General features: G+C 40.3%; 1 long non-coding RNA gene across 3 annotated transcripts in view; it reads left to right on the forward strand.

The window, feature by feature from the left end:
- The window catches only part of LOC129329706 (uncharacterized), a 52,309-nt gene that overhangs the window by 17,106 nt on the left and 16,139 nt on the right, over positions 1-19,064 (forward strand). The window contains exon 4 of one of the 3 annotated variants that reach the window (XR_008597011.1): positions 311-712. The exons of the other annotated variants lie outside the window; for them this stretch is intronic. This is a non-coding gene — a long non-coding RNA (uncharacterized LOC129329706). Of the gene's footprint in view, positions 1-310; positions 713-19,064 lie in introns of those variants that run through there. 3 annotated transcript variants of the gene reach the window in all.

Consider the following 19,064-nt stretch of genomic DNA (forward strand, 5'->3'; position numbering starts at 1 on the left):
ATACAAAGGTGGATGGGTGGGTGCAGGATCTATGCTAGTTTCTTTATTTGCCTTGAGGAGGTAATAGGAGATATTCTATTTAAAAAGTTTGGGGAAAACTTATTTCAATAATACATGCATCACCCTCTGAAGTGTGATGTTCTAAAGACTGACAATGTACATAGGAAAACATCAATATTCTGTTTAATAAAAATGCAGAGGTAATCGATATGCTGTAATGCAGCAGTTAGAGAAACAACAGAAAATAGAGGAAGCATACAGAGAGCTTTTACGTATTCTAAATATTAAATGCTTCACTTTTAAATTACAGCATGTCACTTCCACGAAGTATTCAACTGCCTTGCTGTTTCATTCACAAAGCAATAACATCCCAAATGCATCAACTACAAACAAGCTGGCATTTATGATTTTCTATTTTATATGCAGAAGCCATTCATTAGAGTTGCAACAGGGTTTTGATCTTTCTTGATGTGAAAATCTAAAGTTTGTATGAAGGAAAAATTCTTCTTAACATACAGCCAAACTGTCTTTCTGTACAAAATAATGCTATTCAGAAAACCTATATTTAGCCAGCTTTTAAAAAACAAAACAAAAAAGGAATAAGAATAAAACAGGATTTCTGAAAATTAAAATGACAGTTGAGAATGATGAAATACATGTTTGTACATTTATTTAGATGGTACATAATCCCTGTAATAGAATATATACTGCATTTGGTCACATTGGGTTTCTTATAAACATTAATCTTACCAATATAAAGGTTATTGGTGTGGCACACCTCTAACTTCACAGGGGACTGTATGCACATTATTCTTCAACCTGTGAGGTAGGGCTGCTATGTGTACAACCCAGTGCACAAAGCATAGACCAATGAGAGTCAGATCTCCACTCTATCCCCATACTTGACTGGAAGAATTTGAACTTCTTTTACAAAGCTATATACACAACTGCATGCAAGCTCTGTCCAATCTGTGTAGACTTAAGTAACAGAATGTAATTTTCCTATGTATATCAATTACTGGTGTTACATAAAGCTGGAAGGAACCTCAGGTGTCATCCAGTCCACTTCCTTGCACCATGTACAAAATCCACAGCTATCTCCCCACTCCCCCAGGGACCCCTGCTCAATGCCTAGAGGAAGCAATTGGTAGAGAGTATCACGACTATATAGTAGGGGACACTCAAGGACTTGAGGGGGCATCTCATTTCCCCTTTATCTACCATGTCCTCTTCCCCTTCCTTTCCTCCATAATTTTTTCCCTTTCCTGTTTCCCACCCACCTTTGCCTGTCCTTCTATCTTCACCTTTCCCCCTCCCCTCACTCAGCAGTCTCACCCCTATGGCTCATAGGCATGGTGCCCGATGAGCTGGGCCCAGTTGCATGGTGGGAAACCTTCAAGGGGGTACTTTCCTCTGTATCCCCTTCCACATTATTTTCTCTTTCCCTCATCCTGGCAGCCTCCATTTGCTCACCTTTCTCTATATCCTTTTCTCCTTCAAACCCACTAAATAACTTACCTTTATCTTCATTTAAAATTCTTAGTTTACTTCATTTATACCCCACTTTTTTGAACAATGGGGACCGAAAGCAGCTTACATCACTCTTCTTGCCTCCTTATTCTCACAACAACCCTGAGAGGCTGAGTGTGTGTGACTGGATCAAAGTCAACCAGTGAACTTCAGCAGCAGAGTGGAGATTCGAACTTGGGTCTCCCAGATCCTAATCTGAAACTCTAATTACTGCACTACACTGGCTTATGGGAGGGAGGTTGCTGTTGAACGGTAGTAAGCAGCCAGGCCTAGGTGAGTCAAGCAAGTCAGGTGGTATCAAGTTGCCTGGGGGTTGCTTCTGGGCCTGTCCCAATGAGTCCTCCCTCAAAGGCTCAAGTAACTGTGAAAAAGGGCCCTGCCACTTACCTTGCCTTTTACTTAAAGCAACTAAGCCTGAAATACTGGCTAAAGTGTTATGGTTGCCTAGCAACAGCCACTGAGGGCATTTGGTTAAAGCTTTAATCATTTGGTTTTCCTTATACCTTCCTCCCCTCCTTTTTTTTTTTTAAGATTTTAGATTTTCTGCAAACCTGGGGTGTTTTTCAGATACATAGGAAGATCTGTCTTGTCTATAGCTATAGTCTCTGAATTTAAGTATCCTCAGATCAGGAGGACCACTTGGCTATTAGCATGTAAGATTAGGGCCATGCTATGAAATTGATTGGCAGTAGAATAAAGACAAACTTTGGAACTCTGTAGCAGGAAATATGGAATAGCTACTGACTTAGATAGATTATATGGAGGATATACATTTATGATCAAATGTTAGTGATTAGCGCAATGACAGCCAAATTGGATCTCTGGATTCAGATCTGCAACACCTTTGATTGTCAGATGCTGAGGAAAAGTTAGGTGGTGAGAGCAGTTGTCTGTGGGACCTGCTTGAGGGCATTTGTAGTATTTAATGTATGCTAGACTAGATGAACCACTGATTTGCTCCAGCACAGCTACTGTTACAGTTCAAGCCTCTGCAGAGTTATTCTAGTTTATGGCCTCTTTCGCACTTACATTTTAAAGTGCCAGTTTTGAGCAGTCAGGGCAATCGCAGTGGCTTCGGCTTGGCACCGGCTCCTTTCACACTGTTCCCAGCAGTTTCTATTTGGTTTCTTGTGATTCCTTTCAGACCTGCCTCAAAGCCTCTGTTCAGTTTTGGGCTTTCAGGGCATTGCAGTGCACATCACCATTTTTTGAGCATGCATACTAACATTCCTACAATACTACACCTTCTGATTGACAAGGCCCCCCCATGCCCCTCCTTCAACCACCACACCCCCACCCCACTCTTCCCAGGGGTAAGACAGAACTTCAGTTTATAAGGTACCTTAAAAAAAAACCATTGAGCATGTGTAGTAACATTTCTACGATACCACATCTTCTGACTGACAAGGCCCCCCATGTCCTCCCTTCAACCACCCATCCCCACCCCACTCTTCCCAGGGGTAAGGCAGGACTTCCCTCTCCAAGGGTAAGACACAGTAAGGGGGAGCAGACTCACACCCACCCCTGGCTCAGATGAGACACCCTGAGCCACAGCTTGGCTGGGGTGCCTGCTCTCCTGCTCTGCAGCCTGGCTGCTGAGCAGGAGAGCTGTCCCAGCCAAGGCCCGGCTCACTGTGTGCTCAGCTGAGACACTGAGTCACAGCTTGGTTGGAGCACCCGCTCTCCTCCTCTGCAGCCTGGCTACTGAGCAGGAAAGCTTCCCCAGCTGAGCCCCAGCTCACTACACACTCAGCTGAGATGCGCCGAGACGTGGCTTGATTGGGCGCCCACTCTCCTGCTCCACAGCCAGGCTGCATAGCAGTAGAACAGGTGCCCCAGCCAAGCTGTGGCTCGGCATGTCTCAATTGAGCATGCAGCAAGCTGGGAGGGCTGTGGCCAAAAAAATGGTGGAAAAGGAGTTCTGAGAGCTGACTTTGGTGGGTATGGTCAATTCCCCACAAACCAATCAGTTCCCAGGGAAAAGGAGGGGGGAACCACTGCAAAATGTTCACACTGGCATTAAACGGGTCAGCCTCAACTGGGCAGCTGATTAAAGATTATCATGTCAGCAGGGAGAAAAATTGGGGTAATGGGGGGAAAGAGTAGCACAGAGTCCCATAACCAGCTCGTAAGTGTCAAACCCCTGCAGACATGGGATGTGGAACAGGTACAGAGACACGCTTTAAAATCCAAGTGCAAAAAGTACCTATGTCTAGTTAAGTTTATTGGCTTAGACGGGAGTAACTGTATATGATTGCACTGTTATATTCATAAGAATATATGCATCATATATGATGAATTAGGAGAAGTGTAGGTGTATTACTTTAAAATACATAACATCTTGTATACAGCCTCATTCAGCCCAACCATTTCCCCTAAATGGTCCGTCTATAAGGACTGTTTCCACTTTGTAAATCAGTGATGTAGAAAACTTTGTAAATAAGTGATTTTTATGGAGAAATTTGAGATAGTTGAGACTATCATGAAATCTTCTGTTTTAGGGACTGAATGGTAAATGGCTATTTTACTGTATTCAGTTTTTTATTGTTAAGGGGTTTATCTAAAGGTCTCAGTATTCTCATTCTGCTAGCCACCATGGACTGTCTAAGAAGGGAAAAGGTGAGGTTAAAAGAATTTAATAAATAAACAATTCAGCCTGCACCTGGCCAGCAGCCAAAGGCTTGAGGTTGGGGGCTGCATTTGCTGCCGCAGAGTATAAGTGGCAGTGTTCCCCCAGCCTCTTAGGGTCACATGGGTGGGGGCGGGGCTAAGCGCCCTAATGGGACAGGCCTGCCCTTGTAACAGCACTTGCTGCCTCATACTCGGATGGAGCGGAGCATTTCTCCTGCTCCCCGAGCACTTTGGGGCCTTTGGGACTTGCTGAAGAGCAGCTGAGAGCTGGCAGGCATCCTAGCGGTGCAGAGCAGAGTGAAGCAGTGCCAAGCGAGTTGAGCAGCGAAGCTCCAGCTCCGTTTTTTTGGCGCTGTGTGAGCAGCGCAGAGGCAGTGTTCAGCAGTGCTGCGGGAGTGGTGCTGTCGGGCCGTGCGGTGCAGCACTGCCCCCGTTTATCTACCACATTTGTGTGGTTTGTGAGGCAGCTCCTGCCTTCCCATTGCTGGCTGAGAGTGCCTTAGCTGGCTTTTTCACTTCCCACGGGTGGTTGGGGCTGTGAGAGCTGGGGCTTTACCTTTTTCTGGAAGAAGAGTTGCAGGTGCACTCTGATGCCTCCAGCTCTCTTGGATTTGGGGGGTTCTTTCAAGGGCACTAGTGTGCCGAGCAGTGGCCATCAGATTGGGTTGAGCAGGGTCTCAGTTGGGGCCTCACTTTTCTTGATTCCCCCCCCCCCCTATCCTAGTTGTGGTATTCCTATGGGAATGGGACCTTGCCAATCACACTGTTCACTTCTGTTGTGACAATCTGGTAGTAGTTCATGTTGTGAACACTCTTACTTCCAAGTCACGAAGGGTCAGGAGGCTAGTTAGAGCTTTCACTCTTCGCAGCTTGAAAAAGAACATTGTGTTCATGGCCAAGCACGTCCCAGAGTTGGATAATGGGGTGGCGGACACTTTGTCTTGCCTACAGATGGAGCGATTTCATCAGCTTGCTCCAGAGGCTGACCTGATGCCTGCCCAGATGCCCCAGGAACTATGGCAGCATGGAAGGTTGAAGCCTACAGGGCCATCCAGCTAGCCAGTGCCTCCAGCACACAGAGGTTCTATGATCGTGCAGTGATGCAGTTTTCGGGGTTTAGGAATGATCAGGGTCTGTGACAGGTATGGCCGATCCCAGTTGATCACCTTATGCAATTTTGTGTTCAACTGAGGGCTAGGGGATTAGCGGTAAAGTCAATTAGGGGACAGCTGGCAACAGTAGCAATAGTCAGCAAAGCCCACAGGTTTGTGGAAACCACTGGGGATATCCGCCTTAGGAAGATGTTGGAGGGTTGGTCCCAGGAGGCAGCCAGACCAAGGGATAATAGGGAGCCCATGAATCCAGCCGTCCTCAGCAGCCTTAGTTTGGTATGGGGTTCAGTGTGCTGCTCTGGTTATGAGAGAAGCTCTATTTCATGCAGCTGCACTGACAGCCTTTTTTGGGGCCCTTAGAATAAGTGAACTGGTGGCCTATTCTATTAAGGATGAGTCAGGTAGGGCCTTAATGGCCTCAGACATAAAGTTAATGGGGGATAATGTTACTTTAAAGATTAGGCATGCTAAGATGGATCAGTTACAGCGGGGGTCTGTTATCCAGCTGGGGCCTTGTGCAGACATAGAGTTGTGCCTGGTTGCGGCTCTGAAGCAATATATAGCACTTCAGGGGGATGATAGGGGGTTATTGTTTCATCACATTGACAGAGCCCCCTTGACGAAATACCAGTTCTGGACAGTTACTGGACGGGCTCTGACAAAATTGGGTTTGCAACATGTTAAATTTGACACCCATTCCTTCCAGATTGGGGCAGCCTCGACAGCTGCAGCCATGGGTTACCCTAGTCAGGTTATACAGTGGGTGGGATGGTGGAGGTCCAAGTCTTATCATTCGTACATCTGACCACTGGGTGCTGGGAACCTCAACTAACTTGTTTTTTCTTTAGGTGTTGTGTTTTGCCGTGAAAGGCTGCAGATCCTTATATGCGGACACAGCATGGTTTTTTGGGTGGCCCACTAAGCCAAAGCGTCGACCATTGGATCCCAGCTTGGGTTATGTGAGTGGGCCATGGTTGAGTGGCAGGGCCGCCAGGGCCTAAGGTGGCCAGGTCTGCTACCTTTGCTGTTTGAGGGGAAGAGTGGTCCTCCACCTGAAATATTGGTCATTCACCTGGGAGGTAATGACCTTAGGCTTGTAAAGGGTGAGGCCCTTACTTTGCAGGTGCAGGCTGACTTGAAGTGGATTATCAAGCAGTGGCCTGGTGTCTTAATTATTTGGTCGGAGATACTTCAGCGCCAGTTGTGGCGTGAAGCTTTGGACCCCAAAGGGGTAGAAGGGGCTAGGTGCAGGGCCAATAGGGCCCTTCAGTTAGCTTTGGGGAACAGGTTGGGCATTTATCTTCCTCATCTCAGGATTAAGGCCCATTGGGCCAACCTCTACTGAGGCGATGGGGTCCACCTTTCAGTGGCAGGCAACAACATATTTTTAGATGACCTGAGGCAAGGGCTATGACTTACAGTAAGTCACCTGTGGGGCATGAAGGCCTGAGCAGAGGCTCGGCCTTAGCGTTGGCAGAATTTAGTTCGGGGATGTAAGTGGGATGGCAAGTACCCTTGGCACATCCCCAATGGAGAGATATTACGGGCCTGTCAGGATTGGCTGGCATGCTTTATGATGGCCAGTTGAGAGGGCAGGCTGCTTGGTGAGATCCCCTGGACAAGTCCTTCCCTCATGCTCCATGGCCGGGGTGCTTGGATCTTTAATGGGGAAACCATCCGCTATGCCAGCCAGATCCCAGCCATACATTTGGATGGCTTGCATCCAGGATGGCAGGTCTCACCCAGACAGGTCAAGGCAGGGTCCAGGAGCAGTGACCCCAGGGCTTGAACTGTATTGCTGGTTAGGCCCTTGCCAGGGTTTTTAGTTGTTGCAGTTCATGTTGTTGCCAAAATAAAATGTAGCCCTTTATTACCCAAGCCTTGTGTCTGCCTCTTTATTCTGGCGGGGGGGGGGGAGAGGGCAAATAAAAGTAGAAGATATTGGCTGTTGTCTACATGGTTTATAAAGGAAAATCCACACAGTTTATAGATGCATGTGCCTTTCATATTGGATGTTATATATACAAAACACTTCATCTTGTAACTTGATGGTTTCTATGCTTCTAGGCACAGAAAAAAGCAATAATCAGAACAAAACTTACATTTGACTGTAATTTCTGGCTATGTGCTGCACTTCTATACAATTTCAGAGCTTTCAGGCAAAATCAAAACCATGTTATTAATCCTGCAATTACCTCAACTTATCACTGTTATCCACACGTGCTGGCTGTGGCTGGAGGTCTCTATGATATTGTTTTTATGAGTTCGGACCAAAGGGAAATTTAATTAGAAATCTATCTTTCCAATGGATGCCAGGAAGTGCAAAGATTTAGAAATTAATCCTAATGCATAATTACATTAAGATATCTTGCAGTTATTGAATGGGAAATATTGACCCTCAAGGTAACTTTATAGAGTTGCACCTCCAGTTTGTCACCTGATAGGACATCACTGTATAAAGAATAGAGATTAAAAAGAGGGATGCCACAGGTGCATTGGAGACTTCAAGATGGAATTAATTGCACTTATCCTGGATCCTAACCAGAACTGCTAGCAATTGGAATTACAGAAATGATCTAAAGATGAAGTGGAACCAGATAAATGAAACAGGGATAGTAGGAGTAAAATTCTGCTATTTTTTCCTCAGAAGACCAGTAAATATTCTTTTACAAAAGTGCTTTATTTCCTGATTTATCTGCTAGTATTATAGATTTTCCCCCACTTTGTGTCCAAACAAGAACCATCTGCAGAAAAACAAATCTCAACTTGTTTGTGTGATTGCTTTGCTGGTGATGTTTAGATTTTCTCACAAGTAGATATATGCTTTTTATTTGGGAGGCCATGCATCTGTTGTACAGAATTCTCTCCAGAAATCCTAAATTTTCCAGAAGGAGCTTATTAAATTACATGCAGAGAAAAGATTTCTTTTTAACCCCAGCATGTTTGCAACGAGCACAACCATACCAAGAAAAGGGGGGGAGAGAATATAGGAACATATGTTTATTCAGCAAATCTGTGCATTTGTAAAGTAATAGTGAGCTATGGAGTTTGTAAAAGAATGGAGAACAGGGTGAGGACTTGGCTTAGTTCATTGCCTTGTGAGGAAATGTTCATGAAGTCTTGTCAAATTTAACAATGATGAAAACAATTACATTACAAAGACGATCTTGGATGATGTTTAATAAAGTATGAATTCCTCTGTATAAATTCTATAACCTATCACAGAGAGTTATCCAGGGAGGATTTATTAGGTTTTATCTTTATTATATCGTACAGGGTAGATTAAATATTTTATGGAGACTTTATTTTCTATTAAATTTTACTGTTCTTTTCTATGCACCATATATGTTCAGAATGTTACTGGAACTTGGTGTAGACTTTAAAATGAGATGCTACATGTCTCCCAATACTTATTCGTAAGTATAAGCCCTCTAAGGAATACTGTTATTATGGATTTGTATGTATTACAAATAAACTACTAAAGCTAATAAAATACTAAAGAATGTATCTCATGGTCAACAGAGTTGCATGTGAAGTTACGTGATTTCATTCAGAAGGCATTGCTAAGATATGAAAATGTGTCAATGTGAAAAAAAGATGAGTTGAGTTTCATTTTGGAAGAGAATACTTACTAGGCAGATAAGCAGTCATGGAACGATAAACAGTAGAGGTGTGTGTAACAAAAATCACAAGCCATAGAAATCACAAAAAATAACTGTTTCCAGGTCTTGCTTGTGACTCTCTGGAATGAAAACTCTAGTCCTAGCTGTTTCATAGTCACAAAAACCCACCCTGAAAAAAAGCGTTCCAGCATTTACGCTGAAAATAAGTATTCCAGCATTTACCAACAATGCAGCATGAGCTCACATTTCACTTTGAATCTATACTGAATTTCTCTCTTCCAATCAGATTGTTCCAAAGGAGAAGCAAACAGCACTCCCAGCCAATCCCAAAGAGAGCTGTTATTCTTCTTGCTCCTCCTTTCCCCTTCCTACTCCTTCTAGACTGGGGAGGGACTATTTTTCTTGAGAAAAGGCCTTGGCTTATTCAGGAGCCCACAGAATTCTGATGCTTTGTCCAAGTTGCTTGATCTTTTTTTTTTTTTAAGAAGACACTCTGTTGTAAGTTTGGTGATATTTGGTTGAAAAACAACTCCCCAGCATGACCCGGAAGTCCCTCATAGAAAATAATGGATATACAAAGGCTGGGGGAGGGGCTGTGACAGGCTGCACTTAAAAGCAGGTTTCTTAAGTGCAGCACAATCAGAGAGCTGGAAAGGAAAAAGTTAAATATTGCCTGGACTGGAGAGCTTGAGTGACAGTCTGCTCCTTCCTCTCTGATTGGTCAGTTTAGAACCAGCCTGAACTGAGTCAGTTGTTTTCTGACAGGATTGGAGAGAAAGTGTGAGTGAATCTGTCAGGGAAGGTCAAACAGGTTCCCTTTGGTGTGAGGAAAGAGGAATCTTGTGCCTTAACTGTAACATTACTGTCATGAGGAAGAATTGTATTTAAGAATTTAAAGTATAAGGGTCAGCATAAGCTGAAACTCATTTTACACATGTATGAGAGAACTGGGATTGTGTTTTGGCAAGAGTGATTGGGTAGTGGGTTGAGACTCCCTTTCAAGCCAAAGGAAGAAGGGTTATATCTTCTGAGGAGAAGATTAATTCCTGCCCAGTTTCTAAAGAGGCATTGGTTCTGAAGAGGACCCTGAGTCTGTTGTGAAAGGAAAACAGTTTTAAACTAACTCTAGGAAACCTGAACTGTGATAGGGAACTTTGTGAAGAAATATTGTTGCTATAACTAAAGTACTAAGTAAAATATCTCTCACTGTTACGAACCAAGAATATATGAAACTAAGCTTCAAAGATACTATCTTGTCTGTTACTCAAAGTGTATTCTGTAATACCAATGAAATTTTACCTCAGTACTTCCATCCCCTGACTACACCTACTCAATCACTACCTGTTAAATAAAGTTATTTCTTTTTGAATGTTATACAGTCTCTGGTGCCATTTCCAACTGAGCTAAAAAGCCAGATTTATATCAGCGACTCAGGGTGGGACAAACAGACTTTCAAAACCTCAAATATTAATATGCTAATTGGGGCTGCTCAGTCAAAGCAGACAAACTGAATTTTGGTGGGAAAATCGGCTTCACAATGGGGGAGTATAGGGGGCATCCATCATAGGGGCTTATTCAGAAGCCCATAGAATTTAAACACTTTGCCTAATTTGCTTGAAACTTGGGGTTATTTGAAGCATCAGCAGAAGAGACTTTGCTGCAATTTTGGTGACATTTTGTTGAAAAACAAGAACTCCAGATCCCTCCCCCACAACCCCCAGAAGGAAACAATTAAAGTTCAACAATGGCTGGGGTGGGGTCCTGCAATGGAAGCATTCCTTACTTTCTGAAAAAAAAACAAATGACAACTAGGAAGGAAGGAAATGCAAAGTTTTCATTGGAAAGGTAAAAAAAAAATGTCAGTCACTTGAAGAGAAGAGAAATGGAATAAATGCAGACAGGGCATTGTTTTTTAAATGCTAGTAGCTGGCTGGAGTTCTCCCAATAGTTGCTGTCTAACAGTCATTTTAGGAATTAGTAGAAAGAACTTGTAAGGCTGTGCAGATAGAGATCAACTCTGGGGGGTGGGGGTCTGTAAACTCATCCCTCTCCCTTGTTCAATCTGCTTGAAACTTAAGGGTTCATTAGATTAAAGGGAAGACTCTGTTCTGTGCAATTTTAGTGTTGTTAAGTGTAAAAACAGCTGCCACAGAGCCTCTGGCTGGTCCCCTATCCCCTTCCCCACTGAAAGAACTGCCATGAAAATCAAGAGGAGGGCAGAAATGAATAAATTTTTACTCCAACCTGGCAACACTCCACTGGAAAACTACCCAGTCATGCTCAGCATTTCACTCAACAGCCCCAGATCTGAAACCACAACAAATGTTTTCTAGATGCACCCCCCTAATAAACAGTACCATTATTGAATAGAAGATTTACAATATCCTGTGAGAATGCTGCACGAGAATGCACATGAGCTGATACCACTGTACTGCATATTTAGGAAGGAACACAAAGAAGCCACCTACAAAAGAGCCACAAATGGGTCACCGAAACAGTCAAACAGATCACCAATCAGTTCCCGATTCATGACTGGCAAACAGGAACTTTTCAAGCATCTCTAAATACTACTAGGTTGAACTTTATCTATTTAAGACATATTTATACTGCCTTTTCACCCAATAGGGTCTCCAAGACTGTGAACAACAGATATGAAAAATGTAAAACATTAAAATAATATTTTAAATGTATATATAAACGCAATAAAACATATAGACACATAAACACATACGACCAGGGGGGTGGCTGGTAAGAGTTTACTGGGAGTACACCAAACAAAAAAGTCTTTACCCATTGGTGGAAGACAATGACAAGCAAATTTCCCTTGGTAGGGAGTTCCAAAGTTTTGGCACCATGATTGAGAAGGCCCTTTCTTAGGTTGCCACCCATCTAGCATCAGATGGTAGGGGCACCCAAAGCAAGGCATCCTTATGAGCTTTAGCTTCTATGCTCTACTGCATATATAGTAACTATGTCGCCATGTGAACCATACTTTAGCTTTTGCCATTTTAAAAACATGCATAGTAGGGATGTGCACCCAAAAAAATTCCATTTCAATTTCAGTTTTGAGGTTTCCGGAATAATTCCATTCCATTACTAGCTTGTTTGGGTGGGCCAGTGCAGACTCAGATCTGAACCTCTTTTTCATTTTCATGAATTTCGGCCCATTGTGCATGCATTGCCACACAAACACGCATGCTGAGATTTTCAAGGAGAGTGGGCAAACAAGGCTCTGGGGCAGCTGTTTTCATGCTTAACTAAAAACCACATCAACCATTAGTCCCCCTCCTACTCTAAACCATTAATACACTGAGGTTTTTTTTTTAAAGATTTTTTTATTGGATGGGTTCACATACATTCCAAAAACATTTTACAACAAATATACCCCTTTTCGCAATATGCTATCCCACCATCTCCCCCTCTCCCTTTTCATATTGACTCCCAACAGCACTCTGACCCCCTTTCCCCTAGTAACTAACTCTAGTCTAAGTAGCTTTTCTCCTAACATTTAAGGTAAAGTTTTGTCTTATATTTCTAATTCTCTCATACTCAATAATTATCAAGAGACCACAACTGATCTTTCACATCCCATTTCTTTTCTACATATTTTTTAAATTTACACCAATCTTCTGCAAATTCCTTTGGATTTTGTTCTCTCAATTTCCTTGTTAATTTGTCCATTTCCGCCATGTGCAACAATTTCTGGATCCAATCTTGAACTTCTGGTAGCTCCTTCTGTCCCCAGTGTTGAGCATAGAGTAATCTTGCAGCCACTGTCATATAATATACCAAAACTCTATCCTTAACATTAATATCTTCCATATTTAACCCCACTAATAACAATTCTGGACTTTTTATTATAATACTTTTCAAAATTGAAGACATTTCAGCAAAAATCTTAGGACAAAATAGCTTAGCTTTTTCACAAGTCCGCCACATATGATATTGAACCTTCATGTTTTTTACATTTCCACCATTTGTTTGACATTTGGTTATTAGCATTTGCCCGTTTTTTTGGTGTTAAGTACCATCTATACATCATCTTATATCCATTCTCTTTTAAACTAGTAGCTGTCGATATTTTCAATGTATTTCTCCAGAGATATTCCCAAGTTTCTATTGTAATCTCTCTATTAAAATTTATTGCCCATTTTACCATTTGAACTTTAACTGTTTCATCCTCCGTGTACCATTTCAGCAAAAGTTTATATATCTTAGAGATAATTTTTAGACCATCACCTAATAAAAGCTCCTCTAGCTCCCCATGCTCCTGTCTAAAACCTTTCTTTCATCAGTTTCTAATAAGTCTTTAATTTGTCTAAACTGTAACCATCTATATTGAAAATATAACTCTGTATTGTCTTTAATCCTTGGTTCGTTTTTATTCCACCAACAGTTCCTTGTAGGTAATCCATTCTTCTCCTTTATATTCCAAACTTGGGTTCACAACTTCAGCAGGTACTATCCATAATGGTCTTTCGTCCCCTAAAAACATCTTATATTTTTTCCATACCACAAAGAGATTCTTTCTAACATAATGGTGGAGAAACATAGAGTCAATTTTATATTTATCATACCATAGATATGCATGCCATCCAAACAACTTGTTGTGTCCCTCCAGAGCCAGTAATTTATGGTTAGACAATTTAACCCATTCTCTCAACCAAGCTAAACATATTGCCTCATGATATAGTCTTAAATTTGGTAATTGCAGGCCCCCCCTTTCTTTGGCATCACATAGTACCTTCATTTTTATTCTTGGTTTCTTCCCTGCCCACACAAATTCTGCTATTTCTCTTTGCCATTTATCAAACTGCTTTTGATCTTTTACGATAGGAATCGTTTGTAATAAAAACATCACTCTAGGTAGTACATTCATTTTAACTACTGAGATACGACCTAACAGAGACAGATTCAGCTTATTCCATTTAATCATATCCTTTTCTATTTGAGCCCATAGTTTTTCATAGTTGTTCTTAAACAAATCTATGTTCTTAACTGTTAAATCAATTCCTAGGTATTTCATTTTCTGGACCACTTCGCACTTTGTTATTCTCATCAAGTCCTGTTGTTTCTCCTTTCTCATATTTTTGCAGAGCAATTTGGATTTAGCTTTGTTTATAACAAATTCGGCCAAATCTCCAAACTCCTTGATTTTATCCAATAGTGTTGGCAGTCTCTTAATTGGCTCTTCTACTAAGAACATCACATCGTCCGCAAAAGCTCTAAACTTATATGAGAAACCTTTGATCTTTATTCCTTTAATATCTTCATCTTCTCTTATTTGTTTCAATAACACTTCCAACACCATCACAAATAATAAAGGCAAAAGTGGACATCCCTGTCTCATACCTTTTCTTACCTCGAATCTTGCTGTTATATTGTTGTTTACACATATTGTCGCTCTTTAATTCTTGTAAATAGCCTTCACTGCCTCTATGAAGTCTTTCCCTAGGTCCATCTTTTCAATTGTTACAAACATAAAGTCCCAATTTAAATTATCGAAGGCTTTTTCTGCATCTGCAAAGAAAAAACCTATCTCCTTGTCAGGGTGTTTGTCATAATATTCCACTGCATCTAACACCACTCTCAAATTGTCTGATTTGTCTATTTGGTAAAAATCCAGCTTGTTCTTCTCCAATCCAATTCATCAATAGTTTCTTAAGCCTGGACTTCCGGTTTGGGATCCATGGAGGTCTAACGCAGCTCTAATCTAATCTAAAAACAACAGTTATTAATGGAAATAACTGATTGTGAAGTAACAAGTAAGGTAAAATATCTGGGAATTGAACTGACTGCAAAAAATATAGATCTATTCAAGAACAATTATGAGAAACTATGGACTCAAATAGAGCAGGATTTGATTAAGTGGAATAGACTGAATCTGTCATGGCTGGGAAGAATTGCAGCAGTTAAGATGAATGTTTTGCCAAGAGTGATGTTTTTGTTACAGACAATACCAATTATCCGGGACTCTAAACAATTTGAAAAATGGCAGAGGAAAATATCGGACTTTGTGTGGGCAGGCAGGAAGCCTAGGGTGAAAATGAAAGTGTTGCAGGATTCAAAAGAAAGGGGTGGAATGCAACTGCCCAATCTGAGACTTTATTATGATGCAATCTGTCTGGTATGGCTGAAAGATTGGATGATGCTGAAAAATCGCAAATTGCTGGCCTTAGAGGGATACAAAAAACTGTTTGGATGGCATGCATATTTATGGTATGACAAAGTGAAAGCAGACTCTATGTTTTTGCACCACTACATTCGGAGAAGCCTCTTCACAGTTTGGAAGAAATATAAAGATTACCTACAGGAAGGAACTCCCTCCTGGGTGGTTCCATATGAAGCAATTGATCCAAGAACGGTTGATAATGAACAACAGTGTTTAACGTATAAGGAGATAACTCAAATAGAATTTTTTAAAACAAGAATAAGGACACAACAAGAGTTGTCCCCAAACTATAATTGGTTTCAATACAGACAAATTAGAGATCTTTATTATTCGGACTGTGAGAAGGGAGGAATAAGATTGGAGAATTCAGAATTAGAGAAAGTAATTTTACAAGAAGATAAAAAGGAAATCTCAAAGGTTTATAAAGTACTGTTAAAATGGTATACTGAAGATGAGGTAGTTAAAGTGCAAATGGTGAAGTGGGCTATAAACTTTAACAAAGAAATAACAATGGAGGCATGGGAATACTTGTGGAAAAACACCTTGAAGATTACGACATGTACTAATATTAAAGAGAATGTCTATAAAATGATTTACCGTTGGTATCTGACACCAAAGAAAATTGCGCTAGGGAATCTGAATATGTCTAATAAATGCTGGAAGTGCAGAAAGCATGAGGGATCTTTGTATCATATGTGGTGGACGTGTGAGGTAGCTAGGCAGTACTGGGGGGAAATAACAAAAGTAATGAGTGAGATTTTACAATTTCAAGTTAATAAGAACCCAGAACTCCTGCTACTGAACTTGGGAACGGAGGATATCCCAGCACAATATAGGACATTGTTATTTTATATGACAGCAGCAGCTAGACTTTTGTATGCGCAGAAGTGGAAAGTACAAGAAGTGCCAACTATTGAGGACTGGACCTACAAATTGCTGTACATGGCGGAGATGGATAAAATGACAAGAAAATTGAGAGACCTTGACCCAGGGCAGTTTAACAAGGACTGGGAGAAGCTGAAACAATATCTGGTGAAAAAATGGGAGGTGGGAGGAGAACTGTGGCAGTCTGAAAATTACTGAAATATAATACAAGAAGAGGGAAGTGACTATACTGGGGGTGGAGAGATAACAGAATAATTCTAAGCAAATATTATATTAATTATTATATAGAGTATTAGTAGTGCTATTATTATAAGATTTATAAGGATAGAAATTATTCTCTCTGAAAGTAAACAATAATTGTATAAGGGAGTATGAATATAGACTAGCATACGGAATGTGGATTTAATAGACTGACTTATGTCAAATGGATATATTGACTATTTTTGTTAGATAGCTTTACAATGGTGAAATAAGAAAATTAAGATAGATAGGATATGTAAAAGGAAGTAAAGAGCAACATATAGAATATAAGTCAAATTGATTGATTTATCATGAATGTATGCAATGTTTATAGAAGTATTAGAAGATATGTATAACGAGGGGCAAATTGTTTGTCCCGTACTGAAGAGACTAGAAAGAATAAGATTATTAAAATGAATATTATTAGTATCATTGAAGAAGATAGGTTAAGAGAGTATTATTCATATGTAAGGGAAGGAATTAGAAATAGCAAAATCATGATAGATATGCTTAGAAGAATTTGAAAGTATATTTTAACAAATGTATCAAAGTTGACATGACTAGAGGGAAAATAGAATGAGGGGTTGGAAAACTGTTGGAAGTCAATAAAAAGGGGGGGGAAGGGAGGGGGTTAGAATTGGAAAATTTCAGGGAATGTGATTGTAAATGATATGGAATGTTTCTAATCCAATAAAAATGTATATATATAAAAAAAAATAGTTTCTTAAGCCTCGCTGCTAATATTTTTGCAAAAATTTTATAGTCATTAATTAATAAAGATATTGGTCTATAATTCTTTACATCCATTAAATCTTGTGACTCCTTTGGTATCAATGAAATAATAGCTTCATTCCAAGTGTCTGGCAAGCCTTCCTTTTTCAAAATGCCATTCATCAACTTTCGTAGGGAATGCACTAGGTCCATTTTCATTATTTTATAAAACTTTGCTGATATTCCATCCGGACCCGGTGCTTTCCCCACTTTGATTGACTCTATTGAGTCGAAAATTTCCTGTTCCATAACTTGACCATTTAAAGTCTCTTTTATTTCCTCTGTGATCATTAATTTTTCCCAGCTCTATTGTTTTTTTCTGAAATAATTTGGCATAATATTTGTAAAAAGCTCTCTTTATGGCTTGATGATCCATTATTTCTTTCCCATCTTCTATTATTTTATTAATTATTTTTTTCTCGTTCCTCTTTTTAAGCTGCCAAGCTAAATATTTCCCTGGTTTATTTGCCCCTTCAAAAGATTTCTGCTGTAATGTCCTCAACTTCCATTCTAGCTCTTTATTAGCAAAGGTCTTTAACTGTTCTTGCAGTAATTTAATCTCTTGAATTATTATTTTCTTACCCGGTCTTTTCTTTAAATCTTGCTCTTTTTTAGAAATTTTCTCCTGAATTTCTTTAAACTTCTCATCTCTTTTTTTCCTTTCTTTGTTGTTCAATGTAATCAAAATTCCGCTCATCACTGCTTTGTAAGCATCCCACACCGTATGCATTGGTACCTCTTGATTTACATTGTATTGGAAGAAGAACTTCGTTTCCTTCTGAATATATTCTACATTTTCTTGCTTCAGTAACAGATCTTCATTCATCCTCCATCTTATTTTCCTGTGTCCACTCGAGGTCTTCCACAATACAGAGTTGTGGTCTGAACTCACTCTTGGCATTAACTCTATTTTCTTTGTCAGACTACTTAACTCCTTTGTTGTCCAAATCATATCAATTCTCGAAAATGATTGATGTCTTGCTGAATAAAATGTGAAGTCTTTAGCTTTAGGATTCCAGCTTCTCCAAACATCTACCAGTTTCTCCTGTTCTATTAGTTCAAAAAACTATTTTGGAAGCTTCCCCAGTTTTTGCTTTGCCAATTTTGATTTCCTATCTGCTTGCAGGTCCTCTACCCCATTAAAGTCTCCTGTCAATATTATTTGGTCGTATGAGTATTGGTCTAGATTTTGTGTAATCTCCTTGAAAAATTCATGTTTTGCTCCATTTGGGGCGTATATTCCCAAAATCAAAGTCTTTTTAGAGTTCATTATTATTTCAACCACCACATATCTTCCGTTTGCATCTTTAAAAACTAATTTCGGATCCAATTGTTCTTTTATATATATCATGATTCCTCTTTTCTTTTGTTTTTCAGTTGACATAAACTCTTTCCCTAATTGACCATTTTTCAAAAACTTTGCATGTTTCTCTTTTATATGTGTTTCCTGCAAGCAATACACTGAGTTTTTTCTTAAGCACAATAACACACAACAATGAATCCAAAACATGAGTGTCAGTGAGAGGTGCTCCTAAGTAAAAGAATGCTCCATGTTGCAGTGCAGCAACATTAAAAACAATCCTGCATCATGTTCACTTTTGTCTTTTTCTATAGTGGCAATAATTTACTACCTTTGAATTCTGCTGTTATCTGCTGCTGCTATATTTCCTTGTGCTTTGTAGTTTTGTTCCCACAATGAGGGGGAACAAAAATCCTTACTTTTGATGCTTAGTGTTCCATTGCAAAATGGGGTGTTCTCACCACCAATCTTCTCCATCACCCAAGTGCAGGAAATTAGGCAGAATGACTTTCTGAATTCCCTTCTACTACTCAATTCCCTATTTTGTACCTTCCAGCAGCAGGCAGGCACTAGGCTCACCTGTCACCTCACAGGGCAGCAGCTCTCAAGTTGTTTCATTGTTAATTTCATAAATGCAAGTGGCACAAGGTGGGATCTCACTGTCATAGATGTGAACTCTCTCAGTTTCTTTATATTAAAAAATTATTTTATATTGCTTCTTGAATTAAATAGGTTACACCTGCATTTGGATGATGGAGAAGATTTGCAATGAGTATGCTCCATTTTGAACACCGAGCATC

The sequence above is a fragment of the Eublepharis macularius genome, chromosome 5 (genome assembly GCF_028583425.1).
Source record: "Eublepharis macularius isolate TG4126 chromosome 5, MPM_Emac_v1.0, whole genome shotgun sequence".
Taxonomy (NCBI): Eukaryota; Metazoa; Chordata; class Lepidosauria; order Squamata; family Eublepharidae; genus Eublepharis; species Eublepharis macularius.